At 40.6% G+C, this 14,109-nt stretch overlaps 1 protein-coding gene across 1 annotated transcript in view; it reads right to left on the reverse strand.

Annotated features, from left to right (window-relative positions):
• Positions 1–13,841, reverse strand: part of adgrb1a (adhesion G protein-coupled receptor B1a) — a 239,886-nt gene extending 226,045 nt beyond the window's left edge. Inside the window, exon 1 of the mRNA XM_017305153.1 lies at positions 13,262–13,841. The gene's annotated coding sequence lies outside the window, so the exon portion shown is untranslated. The remainder of the gene's footprint in view (positions 1–13,261) is intronic.
• Between the last annotated feature and the right edge of the window lie 268 nt (positions 13,842–14,109).

Here is a 14,109-nt window from a genome sequence, read left to right on the forward strand (position 1 = left end):
TCACTCACTCACTCACTCACTCACTCACTCACTCACTCACTCACTCACTCACTCACTCACTCACTCACTCACTCACTCACTCACTCACTCACTCAGATCCAAACGATGAGAAGTGTTGTAATATGTCCTCAAAATCAAATAAATATGCCAAACAACACTCACCGGCCACATTTTTAGGTACAACTATCTTGGCTTCACAACTGCCTTGATTCCTTGTGGCATCTCTAACAACACAAGTCAGGGGCGCCGCCAGGAATCATGGGCCCCGGGCAAAAAATTGTTTGACCCCCTGCGCAGCTGCTGTTACAATTTTTTGAGTCTATTTGACCCATAAAAAACATCACAATTTTAAAGGCCTGCAACTGCCTTGCTTTCTTTTGTTCAATACTGATAATTAGCACAATATTTACTGCTCATGAATTTAACATCCAACAGTCCACATCCAGTATGCAAGTAGGTTGCTTACATTTTTTCTATTAGTTTTAGATTACTGAAATATCTCTCCCCATGAGCAACAGTCTAAAGCAACGTGCAACTACATATAAAGCAATTCAGACTTCTCAAAAATCCTATGTAGTTGCATTTTATTCAAGCTGCAGTATAGAACTTTAAAAAAATAGATGTGTTCTCCATATCTGTTAAAGCTGTCACGATGTCGTAGCAGTTTGTTATGAGACAGATAATCTTTGAAAACAATCAATCTCCTCCATTTCCTTCCTGAAGTACTATTACTGGTTAAAGTAATGCACTGTTCTGACCAAAACAACCAATCAGAACAACTAGGACGCTCTTAGCATTGCCAATTAGCCTCATTGACTCACTGCTAAATGTGCTAATGGCGGAGAAATAACTTATCTTTACAAGAAACCGTTTATCTGCCGCCATTGGTAGCTATGCTAACTAAACTGAGCATTCACAGTTTGAATCTGCACAGCTCTGTGCTATGCTAGCTGCAGCACGACAAATTGAGGGGGAGGAAGGATGAGCAGCATCACACGAGATTGTGATTGACAGCGCTAAAACTCTCCTGCCACTGACTGGTTATTTTAAGAGAGCACTGGGAGAAGGCAGAGGAAATAAAATTTTCACAGATTACCTCTCATGCCATACTGTCACAACATAATGACAATTTTAAAAAATATGTGAAAAAAATATTTATATAAAAGTGACATTTCAGCTTTAATTTCACTCAGGAGAGGACGGGTCAGGAGGGATGTGGGTTATAACTGCTGCTGACTGACTCGTCTGTTGTTAAGTGGTAAAAGGTATAGTACAAGTTAAATATATGAATAAGTTGGTAATTTTTTTCCTTAATTCATTAGTGAAAAGGAGGCAAACAGTAGTCTGTAGCTAAGTTAATTATGCTAAATGGTTGATAATCTCACAGTTTACTCACCTCTGTTGGAGAAAAACTGGGTTATAAATGAACATTCTTGCCTTTTTCGCTCTCTCCCTTTGTTTTGTTTTGAAAACCTGATTTTATAACTTTTCTTAGCAGCATAGAAACTGTGACAATTGTTCGTGTCTTCCACTGACTGCTGCTGTACAGCGTCACTCTCCAGCGCTCCAAGAAGGAACGAACCATTTAACGCAGATAGGGGGTGTTCAGGGCAAATATGGATGCGTGTTTTTTATCTTGGAGTGGGAACAAAAAATTTTTACTGCTAAAAACAATCTTTGAAAATACAATATGATTAATTTTGTAATTGACAGGGCCCCGATTTTTTTTATTTCTTTGAACAAAAAATAAATAATGAATTTGTGGAGGGTTCCCTGTTGGTCAGGGCCCCTAGAATTGTCATCATTTTTCCTATACCACGCCCCTGACACAAGTTGTGGGAAATGTTCCTCGTTGATTTTAAATCATATTGGTATTACTGATTGCTGCATATTTGTTGCTGAATTCTAACCGCACCATCTGAATGTTGGAGCAGAAATAAAGACTCATGAAACCAAGAAACATTTTTACAATCTGTTATTGTCTCGTTATGGTGAGCCTGTGTGAACCGTAGTCTCAGTTTACTGTTTTGTTGCTAACAGTAGTAGCATCTGGGGATTAACAAACTCAAGAGTTTTTTTGCAAAATATGGGTTAGATAATTCTGAACGAGGAAGGCTCAAATTTCACTCCAGGTCAGCTGAAAATAATAGCTTCAGAATAGCCCTGAGCTATGTTTACCTCAAATGATGTACATAAATCATTAGTAGATCCTCTAGATATTGATTCACCATGGTAACTGCTGAAAAAGAAGTTATGACACAGCAATGGCTGGAGAGCCTTGTTTGAGCTTTTCAGGAATATGTGTTTGCATATTCAATAAAAAACACATACGTCAAGAGCAGAAAGAGACTCTGCTTGGAAGAAAACCAGTTGACCTAAATGTGAAGCTTACAAAGTATTTATGAAATATACTTAGTATGGTGTTTTTATCAGATAACATACATGAACAGTGATGCCATAAAAATATTTCAAGTGACTCAAAACCCGTTGGTAATCTACTGCAGCAGCTCTCTGAGTTATCTTTTATCCTCAAGCATCTGAACATTCTTAAGCCTCCCTGGTAAGGTCTATTCAGGGGTCCTGGAGAGGAGGGTYCRTCGGAYAGTCRAACCTCGGATTCAGGAAGAGCAGTGTGGTTTTCGTCCTGGTTGTGTAACACTGGACCAGCTCTACACCCTCAGCAGGGTCCTGGAGGGTGCATGGGAGTTCGCCCAACCAGTCTACATGTGTTTTRTGGACTTGGAGAAGGCGTTCGACCGTGTCCCTAGGGGGGCCTTGTGGGAGATTCTCCGGGAGTATGGGGCACCGGGCCCTTTGATATGGGCTGTCAGGTCCCTGTATGACTGGTGTCAGAATCTGGTCCGCATTGCCGGCAGTAAGTCGGGCTCATTTCCGGTGAGAGTTGGACTCCGCCAAGGCTGCCCTTTGTCACCGATTCTGTTCATTACCTTCATGGACAGAATTTCTAGGCKCARCCGAGGTGTTGAGGGGATCCGTTTTGGTGGCCTTAGGATCGCATCTCTGCTTTTTGCGGATGATGTGGTCCTATTGGCTTCATCAGATCGGGATCTGCAGCTCTCGCTGGAGCGGTTCATGGCCGAGTGTGAAGCAGCCGGGATGAGGCTCAGTGCCTCCTAATCCGAGGCCATGGTCTTGAGCCGGAAAAGGGTATTGTGCCTTCTCCGGGTCAGGGGGGTCGTCCTGCCTCAAGTGGAGGAGTAGCGTCTGCCGTGAAGCGGGCGCTGTACCGGTCCGTCGTGGTGAAGAGAGAGCTGAGTCAAAAAGCGAAGCTCTCGATTTACCGGTYGATCTACRTTCCCACCCTCATCTATGGTCATGAGCTTTGGGTCATGACCGAAAGAACGAGATCACGGATACAAGCGGCTGAAATGGGCTTCCTCCGCAGGGTGGCTGGGATCTCCCTTATAGATAGGGTGAGAAGCTCGATCATCCAGGAGGGACTCAGAGTAGAGCCGCTGCTCCTTCAGGTGGCTCGGACATCTGGTAAGGATGSCTCCTGGACGCCTCCCTGGTGAGGTGTTCCGGGCACGTTCCACCGGGAGGAGGCCGGAGGGATGGAAGACCGAGGACACGCTGGAGGGACCATGTCTCTCGGCTGGCCTGGGAACGCCTTGGGGTTCCCCCAGAGAAGCTGGAAGAAGTGGCTGGGATAGAGGGAAGTCTGGACCTCCCTTCTGAAGCTGCTGCCCCCGCGACCCAACCCCGGATGAAGCGGAAGAAAATGGATGGACGGATGGATGGCATCTGAACCCTTCACAGAATGAGTTAAACAGTTTGGTAAACCCAGTCTCCGGCCTGGATTTCCTCTGACCTCAACAAGGGGTTTCCATTTATTAAGTGTTGCCGCTCACCATGTAGCGCTGGTGAGCGGCAACACGATGCCACATTTAAACCCCTTTGTTCTCTGTTCAGATGCTCAGTTTGCTCTGTGGCTCCACTTGGAGTTGCTTTTATCAAACTTCGTTTTTTTTTTAATCCAATCAAATTGTCTGAGATCATTCCTCATCAACATAACGTTAAATAATTTTCTTTTTATGGCAGGTTTTCCATCTAGTTTACATTTTTAGTGTAAGTGATTTATAATGAAACTATAATGTTTTTACAGCAAAGTCAGCAATGTCTTGTCCAACATCTGGACCAACAAAAACAAAAGGATTATTATCATTAAAGGAAAAGCTTTAAAATATGTGAATGGCTTTTAAACCATTGTCTATGTTTCTGTGCATGCTGTAAATGGTTGGGTTAAATATAGTATTCAGTTTTACTTGTGAAGATTTTTTTTCTGTAATTCCACATCTTTGTACCAGACACATTTTATTACAGCGGTTTTTATCGTCTGAGGCTGAGTAGAGTAGTTTATGTATTTGTCATTTCCAGTCATAAAGAAACAAACCAAAAACGTCAGCTTGTTATGTGATGTTTGATATTTTCACCCTCAGGCTTTTCTCTACTTCTTGTGTAAGTCACATTGGATAAAAACATCTGCTACATAAAATTTGAAGTAAAGCTCTAGTTGCCGTAAAAATAATAATAATAATAATAATAATAATAATAATAATAATAATAATAATAATAATAATAATAATAATAATAATAGAAGAAGAAAAGAAAACACAATGCAACTGCAATGACTCCAACAGAAAAGGGTGTTTGAAAAAGGGTCATGCTTCACATTTTGTGCAGTGTTAAAACAGATATAGAGTCAGGATGGCTTCTCTCGTCATAGCACACTGAGGTGTGAAGGTGTTTCCTCTGCTTCACTCTCAGAACGTGCTAACATGGAGTCAAAAATAGCAAAAATAAGAACCCTGTTAATTAAAGACCCTGATTCACAGACACTCACCTCAGATGCTACCATACTATTACTGCTAGCACTCAGGGGCTCTAGAAATATGAGGCTGCACCCAAAAGTCAGATGAAATCCTTTCCCTGCCTAAAACCAACAGACACAGAGAGCAGCGCTGCAGACTCTATTACCACACTGACAAAAGCTCATTCTTCTGGATGTATGAGCAGCGTGTGTTTCTGGCAGGAGGTGCTAAAAGTCACCTGAAGGCTGCAGCTCCTGGCTGAGCAGCTTTATTTTCAGAACAGACTAAATGTCTAAACGGCGTAAAGCTTAAAAATGGAATCTGACATCAAAGATCTGCTCAGGAAGGGACGGAGCCGCAGTAGGATGCCGTATGTCATCTCACAAGAAATCAAATAAAGATCAATAAGATTTAGATGTTTGGTTTCTCCTGCAGTTTCAGGAAAAATATGAAAATGAGGAATCATAGGAAGACGTAAAGATTAAGGCCATAAAAAATATAGACAGTTTCAGGATGGCCTTATAAAGAAATGTCAGGTAGTGAATTGATCCTGCCATAAAAATACGACCAACCCGTCCTTGGCATACAAATCAGAGCCAAGTGTCATCATTTTTCAACTGCTGTCTAATCCAGTGAGAGGTCAGAGGTGTTGTCTGAAGATTCTGAAGATATGTGGAAATTATTATTTTTTTCCATTTCAAACAAACAATGACTCTCCACAATTTAATTATTTATTTTTTGTTCATAGAAATAAAATAAAAAAATCGGGGCCCTGTCAATTACAAAATTAATCATATTGTATTTTCAAAGCAGTAAAAATGTAATGTTCCCACTCCCAGATCAAAAAATACGCATCCATATTTGCCCTGAACACCCCCATATCTGCTTTAAATGGTTCGTTCCTGTTTTGGAGCACTTCAGAATGAAGACACGAACAATTGTCACAGATACTATGAGGCTAAGAAAGTTATATAAAAAAAAAAAAACAGGGAGAGAGAGTTAAAGGCAAGAGTGTTAATTTATAACCCAGTTTTTCTCCAAGAGAAGTGAGTAGACAGTGATGTGAGAGGTAATCTGTGAAAAATCTATTTCCTCTGCCATCTCCTATGGTTCTCTAGAAACAACCAGTCAGTGGCAGGAGAGTTTTAGCGCTGTCAATCACAATCTCGTGTGGTGCTGCTCATCCTTCCTCCCCCTTGATTTGTGTCGTGCTGCAGCTAGCATAGCACAGAGCTGTGCAAATTCAAACTGTGAATGCTCAGTTTAGTTAGCATAGCTACCAATGACGGCAGATAAACGGTTTCTTGTAAAGATAAGTTATTTCTCCACCATTAGCACATTTAGCAGTGAGTCAATGAGGCTAATTGGCAATGCTAAGAGCGTCCTAGTTGTTCTGATTGGTTGTTTTGGTCAGAACAGTGCATTACTTTAACCAGTAATAGTACTTCAGGAAGGAAATGGAGGAGATTGATTGTTTTCAAAGATTATCTGTCTCATAACAAACTGCTACGACATCGTGACAGCTTTAACAGATACGATTCCTGGCGGCGCCCCTGGCTCTGAATAAAATCAAGTTTTAATAAGTATCCACTTAATAAAATTCCTCATAATTGTTGATTTATTGCAGTGGTTCTCAATACAAGTCATGTGTAATTTAAATTATAACTTAAGTTGTTTTAAACTTTTATTTTTGATGGGTTTTTTTCATGTCATGGATGGCTGTAATGCTCAGCTGCTCCCTCCCATTTCAAACTCTTCTTGTTAAAGAGTTACAGAGCTAAATATAATTGAAATATTGGCTACCTTTGACCGAAAAGGACCTAAGTCTATGAAAGCAATGTTGCAGTTTTGCTAGTTTTGATTTCCAAGGCATAACAAAGCAGTTTATCATGATTCAGCCAAAGTAATGAAATAACGAACTGCTTATTGTCAATGCGTTTCTTCCTATTGAGCAGTGAAAGTAAATAAAACGTGTTGTCTTTTGCTTTAAGTATTTACTTACTGGAGGGTTTGTTATTTGTGCTGCAGAACCACAACAACGGAAAGCTCCTCACTTCAGCGGCTCTAACGGAGACTGTATCGTTCAGTCTCCGTTAGAGCCGCTTCACAAAGTGAAGTGCTCCCCCTTCACTTTGGACTGAACCTTTGTTCTAAACAATAGTGGGGGGGACCTAAAATTAAATTTCTTTTTTTTCTTAGATGAATGGCAGATTTACTTAGTTATTTGCTTCTATTGCCTTTTTTATATTGATATTGTTTAAATACAAGGGTTTCTTTTATGAATTTTTTTTGGGGGGGGGGCAATTCAAGACTTTTCCAAGATTGGGGGTGGGGGGTCCGGACACCCCCGGGATTTATGCCTATACCCCTCACCTTTCAGTAGGAAAAAGAAGCAACAAAAGAGTTAAACAGTCTCTGCCTGATCTGCACAGTTAAGTAGTTACTGTGAGGACACTGTGGCTGGCTAACCATTAACCACAAACAGCGCTAATGTCAGCATCTGCTCTGAAGCTCCCTATCTGCACTATTTTAAATAGTTATTTTACAGTTTGGTTGCATTTGATCATTTCATACTGAAAGTAACCAAAGTTGAACAGGTTAATTCCAAACTTAAAAATAATTTTAAAAGGAAGAGATTTTGAGATGTATGAAAATTATGTTGAGTAAATGCTTAAATGTGTTATCATGGCTTGAAGGTCACTTTAGATTTACACAACAATATAAACCGAAACATATAGACTGAATTATTCTACATCTTTACTCTGTGAGGAAATAAACGATATAGAATTTATTTAAAATATAGCTAAAGTTGTGTCTGGTGCTTGTGAACCCAGTGTTGTACATTCTATAATCTCTCAACATGTCGTACCTTTAGCTAACATGCAAATCTGGACTTGACCAAAATTACACAGTAAGTGGTGTCTAGCCTTACATATACACATGGGATAAGATTTAGTAATACAAACATGCACAAAAGATTTCTTCTGATATTCCAGTAGTCATAACTCTTCTTAGCTCAGCTTGGTCAGTAGTGTGGAGACATCTGGAGTCCCTGAGGAGACGATAAGGAATCATGGATGCAGAGTGGGATCAAAGGGAAGTTTAAACCATCTCCTCTCTTGATCTTAAAGGGAAAGAATCATATTCATCTCCAACATCTCTCTGCTTCCTAACTGTACAGCCAGACAGAGATGTAAAGAGGAGCAGCGAAAGCAAGTGAGCTGGATTAGCAGAGCTTTTGATGATGTCATCAGGAAATATTACTGTAGAATATCATATCTGCTGCCTGGATGTTGAGCTGTCATGACAGTCATGGTACTGTCAGACAGCAACAGCGTCTTCAGTCAGAGGCTTCTTCTGATTCATTGCAAGACAAACTGCTACAGAAGATCCTTCCTGCCCACAGTATCACCATCCGCAATGACTCTTTTGAAGAGACTTGAATGATATGAATTATGACATTTAATTTCCCTTTCATATAAAGTCTATTTGAATTGAATTGTTCAGTGAAGTCAACAGTCAAATATAATAACCTAATGCCCTTACACTAAATATTGATTAATAAATGTATACCTAATGTAACACAGCTGGTATTTTATTTTATATATTTGAAGTGTGGCTTTGGCAAATTAAGAAGTTTATGATCTAAGCTCTAACAGTGTTTGGTTTATGAAAAAGCATTTAGGTCATTTTTGTTTCAGAAGAACAATGCAAAGTAATACAGTTTAACCTAAAGGAAATCAATCCAGTCTTGATGCTAGAGCAGAGAATAAAACACTATCTGTTCCAAAGGGTCATGTTCTACATTGTGTTGTCTACACAACATTTGCATTTTTATGCTTATAAACACCCCTGTCAAGCAGGCGGTCTTCTTTGTTCCTGCTCTGATCGCTGTTGTTTCCAGATAAAATAGCTGAGACGGAGTTCTCCTTTTCTACCTTAGCAACAGGACTGATTGAGTGATCAGACGCTACTGGCTCTCACAAGATGACGGTCACAACTTCCACTCATTCATGAGAGAATTATGGAGAGAATAATTGTGGAACTTCAGTTTTTATAATTCGTATTTTTCTTGCAACTTAGCGGGGGTTTTCCATGACGACCAAGACATGAAGTCAAACCTCATGATAGTTTGTCACGTTAGCACCTGCTGCAGCACCAGTCCAGCCAGGTTGGGAATTACGCTAAATTTCCTGTTAAATGAACTTACATGTTCAGTCCCATCTAATGACATTCAGTACGTTTGACACATGGAACCACTTTAGTCAGTACTTGTTAAATGTTGCGGTAAAACCTTCCAACTGTAGAATAACTGAGTTCCTGATTCTGTCCCCACACGGCCAAGCCTCATTAAGTACCCTCGCAAGCCTCTCATTTTGTCCCAAATTAGGGAAACAAATAGTTTTACTGGATCTGGTGGACCTCCAGGTCCCTTCAGGCAAAAAAAGAAAAATCATTTCCCACATTACTGCTGACAGGAACGTGGGACACAGAATCACAGTTGGTTTTTATTTTAATGTCCCTGTGTTTGGGAGTGTAAGAATAACCTGTCTGGTAAGACTGATTGCTGGCCATTTACTCCAAAGCTTGAAGGGTAAGGCAGTGTTTAGAGTTCAAGGGCCTCCTAGACGCACATCTTCTGAATCCTGTATGCTCTCTCACTGTTCCTCCTCTAATCCATCTTTGATCGTCTCACTGTCTCCTTGTCGCCCGTCCATTCATTCATCTCCCTCCTTTTCAATGATGCCCCCAGTTTCCCTTCACTGTCTCATACTGGTCCCTCTGATGTTACAAATTCACATACGAGTGTCTTTGACGGCTCGCAGCCTTGGACACTGCGGCCTTGTTTGATAAGGGAGTGATCAGAGGATGGGAAGACAGAGGGAGGGCGAGCGAGCCGACAGTACGGGTATTTTCTGAAGCTGTGGGAGGCTGTGGATGCAGAAACAAAAGAGGACATCTAGGTTAAAAAAAACATGCATGAATGCCTCTGAAAAGGCCAGTGTTGCGTTGTTGGCTTGTCTCTTCCCTGCGCCTCGGAGCCAGCAGTGCCTGTCAGGGCTCCACTGTTGACTTCCCTTCGCTTATCTCTTCTCTTTCTGGAGATAAAACAGTGACTGCTAACATGCAGTACCTGTACCGAGGGAAGCCTGGGTGATGCTTGTCAGACCCTAAACCTGGCTGCGTCCCAGAAATGCTTGTGACCTTAAAACATCTGACAAGTCCTGCATATTGGGCTCTCCTCAGAGCCTTGTCATCGGCCTGATGTGGAAATAATTTTGCTGTGACAAAAAGTTCCACATAACATTTTTATGCTTAATATTGCGTCAATCACTGGATCGTGGTGTGTCATCTGGATCGTCACTAGGCTGAGGTTTCAAACCAGAACTCCTTCAATCTAACCATTCCTCGTTTTTAAATCTCTTTCAATGACATTCCAGGAAAAAAATAGTTTTTCCAACCTGCATGGAGCATAGAGCAGACACGGAATAAAGAAATGATCTAGTCTTTAAAAATCCCCATTTAATTGCTCAAAAGATAACATCATGCAGTCACAATAAACAAATTATGTATTTCTATAGCTGCCTGTTTGATAACATGTCATTTAGTGAGTGATTCAGAACTGCCAAGGAAAAGAAGTATTCCAGTTGAGAAAAGGATTCATTCATCTTCCATGAATGAATCCTGTGTTCTCTGTTCTTCAGGAATGTGAAGTGGAAACTGTTTGGCTGGAGGTTTGTTGCTGTCTTACTATCAAGCATCAGTGACTAGATGGCTTATATAATAATAATAATAATAATAATAATAATAATAATAATAATAATAATAATAATAATAATAATAAAAACATTCAATGTTGCGTTACTGAAATTCTTTGCTACAAAAGAGTTTTATTTTCCAACAAGAAAATCAAAAATCTTAATAGAATATTTTTCTTACTTAAACACATAGACTTTCACATTTTCATTTGGCATGAAATTCATCATTATGTGTTTTATAAAAGCACATAATGTTTGTACTTTCATGAGTACCAAAGATTTCAAAATTAAAAGTGTCATACCATTTTAAATGTTTAAAGTGGTGCCACAGAACATTGAAGCCCCACTAAACAGATTTTTCTCACAGTAGTAATGCTGCACATTCTCCCCCCTCAAGCTGTTGCTGCACACTGCTGGTCAGCAGGCTTACAGAGGGCCACTACAACTCGTCCTCGTTTTAATGTAACACAAACTGGGAAAGAGCATCCAGCACTCTCACTATAGTAACAATGTTTAATAGAATGTCTGTAAGCAGCAGAATGTGGTTTCTTCCTACTAAAGGGCAAGTAGTATTTGTTTATTTAATGTACCAGAGTATTTATAAAGAGCAAAGATTTTATCAACTTATAATATGCAATGACATTTAGTGGATATTTAGTCTATGGTTAAATCTAAGGACAAAAAAAATTTCATATAATGTAATTATATGAAACATAATTATAACTCCTTCAGTAAGTACGCTGTGTTGTTTTAGCTGCAGTAACACATTTCTTTACGGCCTTCAGAAAGATCATTTAGATCATGTGGTAACTAAGACTGTTAATGGATTATTATTATAATAATAATAATAATAATAATAATAATAATAATAATAATAATAATAATAATAATAATAATAATAATAATAAAATTCAAGAAAGCCTTTGGCACAATTTCTTCCGATAAGACGCTAATTTAATCATTCATTTTCTTTGAATAACCGGCTGCAACTGGAGGTTTTAATGAGTTCCAAACCAGAACTCCATTAATCCCTTCAACAGTAGGTGCTGCGACACGTTTATGCAATGTCAAAACAGAAAGTCAAAAAACGTTTGCATTGACCTTAAAAACTAAGCCCAGTTTCTGATTCTGTAATTTTAAATTGTATTCTCACGTTAAAGCCAACTGAAAGGGGTTAAGGCCGATTGGTCAGAAATCTTAGCTCTGAGGCCATACAACCTTTATTTGTTCAACAGTCACCACCTCAGACTGCAACGCACTGGTGCAGGAGCTTTAAATGAGCAGAAGAAAGAATGGGTGTTCTATAGCGCCCCCAACAGTTTGAGCTAGCCATATTTAAAAAAGGTTAGAAGATCAAATATTGACTTTGCTTTCCAATATCCAATGAAGAGGAATTATCAGCTCTTATTAGACTGATATGAATTCYAATATCTGCAATGTTTCCAAACTTGCCTCCTCTGCTGGCTGTGAGTGCCACAGCTTGGGCAGGCTAAGAAGTCCTACTCCAGCTCCAGGAGACTCCAGGGAGGCTCATGGAAGCAGAAGAAGACGGTGAATGTGAATGATAACTCATTTAGAGGCGATGAGGTCTCCTGAGAGGCTGAAGACAGGCGGTGCGCCACAGCCTCTTAACCATCCCTCCACTGCAAAGACCCGGGTTTCCCCCATAGGCATCACCGGGGGCATAATATCTGCGTCTGCTCATCAGGTATCACCAAGACATGACTTCAGCACATTTCTGCTGTGTTCCTGCAGATCCAGATCCTGTTTCCAGGATGTTTGAGAGTGGATCCAAGCCACCTGGAACCTGCAGATGGAGAAATCTCAGGAGTTGACCCGCAGCTCGCCTGATTTACGTCTTTGTTTGTTTATACAAATAATTGAAAACATGTTAGGAAATTACTTTAAAGTGTAAATAAATAAATAAATAAATAAATAAATAAATAAATAAATAAATAAGGAATTCAGGAGCGATGCACTGATCTTCCCCACGCCGTTATTATTTTCAGAATAACCCAGACTGCGTCGGTAAACGATCGATTATATGTTGGTTGAATATGCATGAGAAAAGCTGGGTATAGTCCAGCATTTTATTTTAAAGTATTCACATTCTCAAGAAAAAATATGAGCAATTTAAGTGAATGGGAAAATAACGTGTAAGAGAGCCAGTTATGCGGTGCACAGCGAGCGAGTTCGTATAGTTGAGCTCACTTCTTCTCTGTTTTACTGAAGGACACTGTTGCTCTTATTTACCTTCAGCAGAAAAACAGAGAAAGGCTCGGCTGTCTTGGTTTTGAGCGGGGTTGGGTTCGGGCGACACCGCATCCCCGGAAAGCCGCGCCGTGCTGCGTCCCCGGGGACAGACGAAGCCCTGAGCCGCCCTGAGCCTCAAAGCGATTGGGCGTGTGAGCTTTGGGAATCACTCGGATGTCTCCTGGCCTGGCTCCAGGATCACCACGTTGTTGAATAAACGACAGCTCACATATTTTAATACTTGACCTCTTTGTGGTATTTTCTGCCCTTTAGTCAGATATGAATTTCCCAAAACAACAAGGGCACCGCGTCCCAAAATGTTGCCACAGGAAACTTTGAGATGACCGGACCAGTTCCTAATACATCGGTAACAGAGAACTGGACGAAATAATACGAATAATAAAATAAAGAATTTACCTCGAGTAAATTACCACTTCGTCCGAAGCATGGCAGTGGTCAACGGTCGGTGCGTTCGCGGCGTGTTCAACAATTCCAGAAGGGGTAAGTCCTGCGATAAGTCCTCCAAATGCGTTTTTATTCTGATAAATCTCGCCTCACCCTGAGCTAAATAAGTGACGATTCGGGGACGAAGAGGACAGAGAAACTGTCAGGAGTTCAGGCTCTTTGTTGGATGCGCGCCCAGTGCGTAAAACGCATTCAGCTCCCTGTTCTCCCTGTTTGATTCCCCCACTGCTCCAAAATCAAACTCTTCACTTCGGATAGAAATATCCTTATTTCACTTCAGTTCGTCTTCTTCTATGTCTTGTTTTATTTGTTCGTTGTTTGTTTTTAATCCTTAGAGCCTATTTGTCTGGAAAAAGTTAGGCGGTCTTTGAAATTGGAAATCCTCTCCGCACGCACGCCGCACGCTCCCCCAGGTGAATGTGAGGGCTGCGACAGACAGAGCCGCAGATCTAAGGGAAGCTCGCGCACGTCTCGGGTACTGCCGTCTCCAGCTCGCGGCTCTGGAGCGTCCTTGTCCGTCCGTGTGTCCGCGCGGCGACAGCCAAATTCCTTATTTGGAAACCCGGGGCTCGCGCTGGTATCAAGAGAGCCAAATTACACCACAATAACTTCCAGGAAGATCTTTCAAAATAAATACATGGTTTAATAAAGCAGGAGGGGGATCTCTTTGAGTAAACCTCGGGAAAGAGTCAGTATGCAATAAATACACTAATTATTCAGACTCTTTATAGAATACTTGAGCAAGTAAAAAAAAAAAATATTTACACTGTTAAATTATATATTTCCTTATATGATCAAAT

This window comes from Poecilia reticulata, linkage group LG6 (assembly GCF_000633615.1).
Source record: "Poecilia reticulata strain Guanapo linkage group LG6, Guppy_female_1.0+MT, whole genome shotgun sequence".
Taxonomy (NCBI): Eukaryota; Metazoa; Chordata; class Actinopteri; order Cyprinodontiformes; family Poeciliidae; genus Poecilia; species Poecilia reticulata.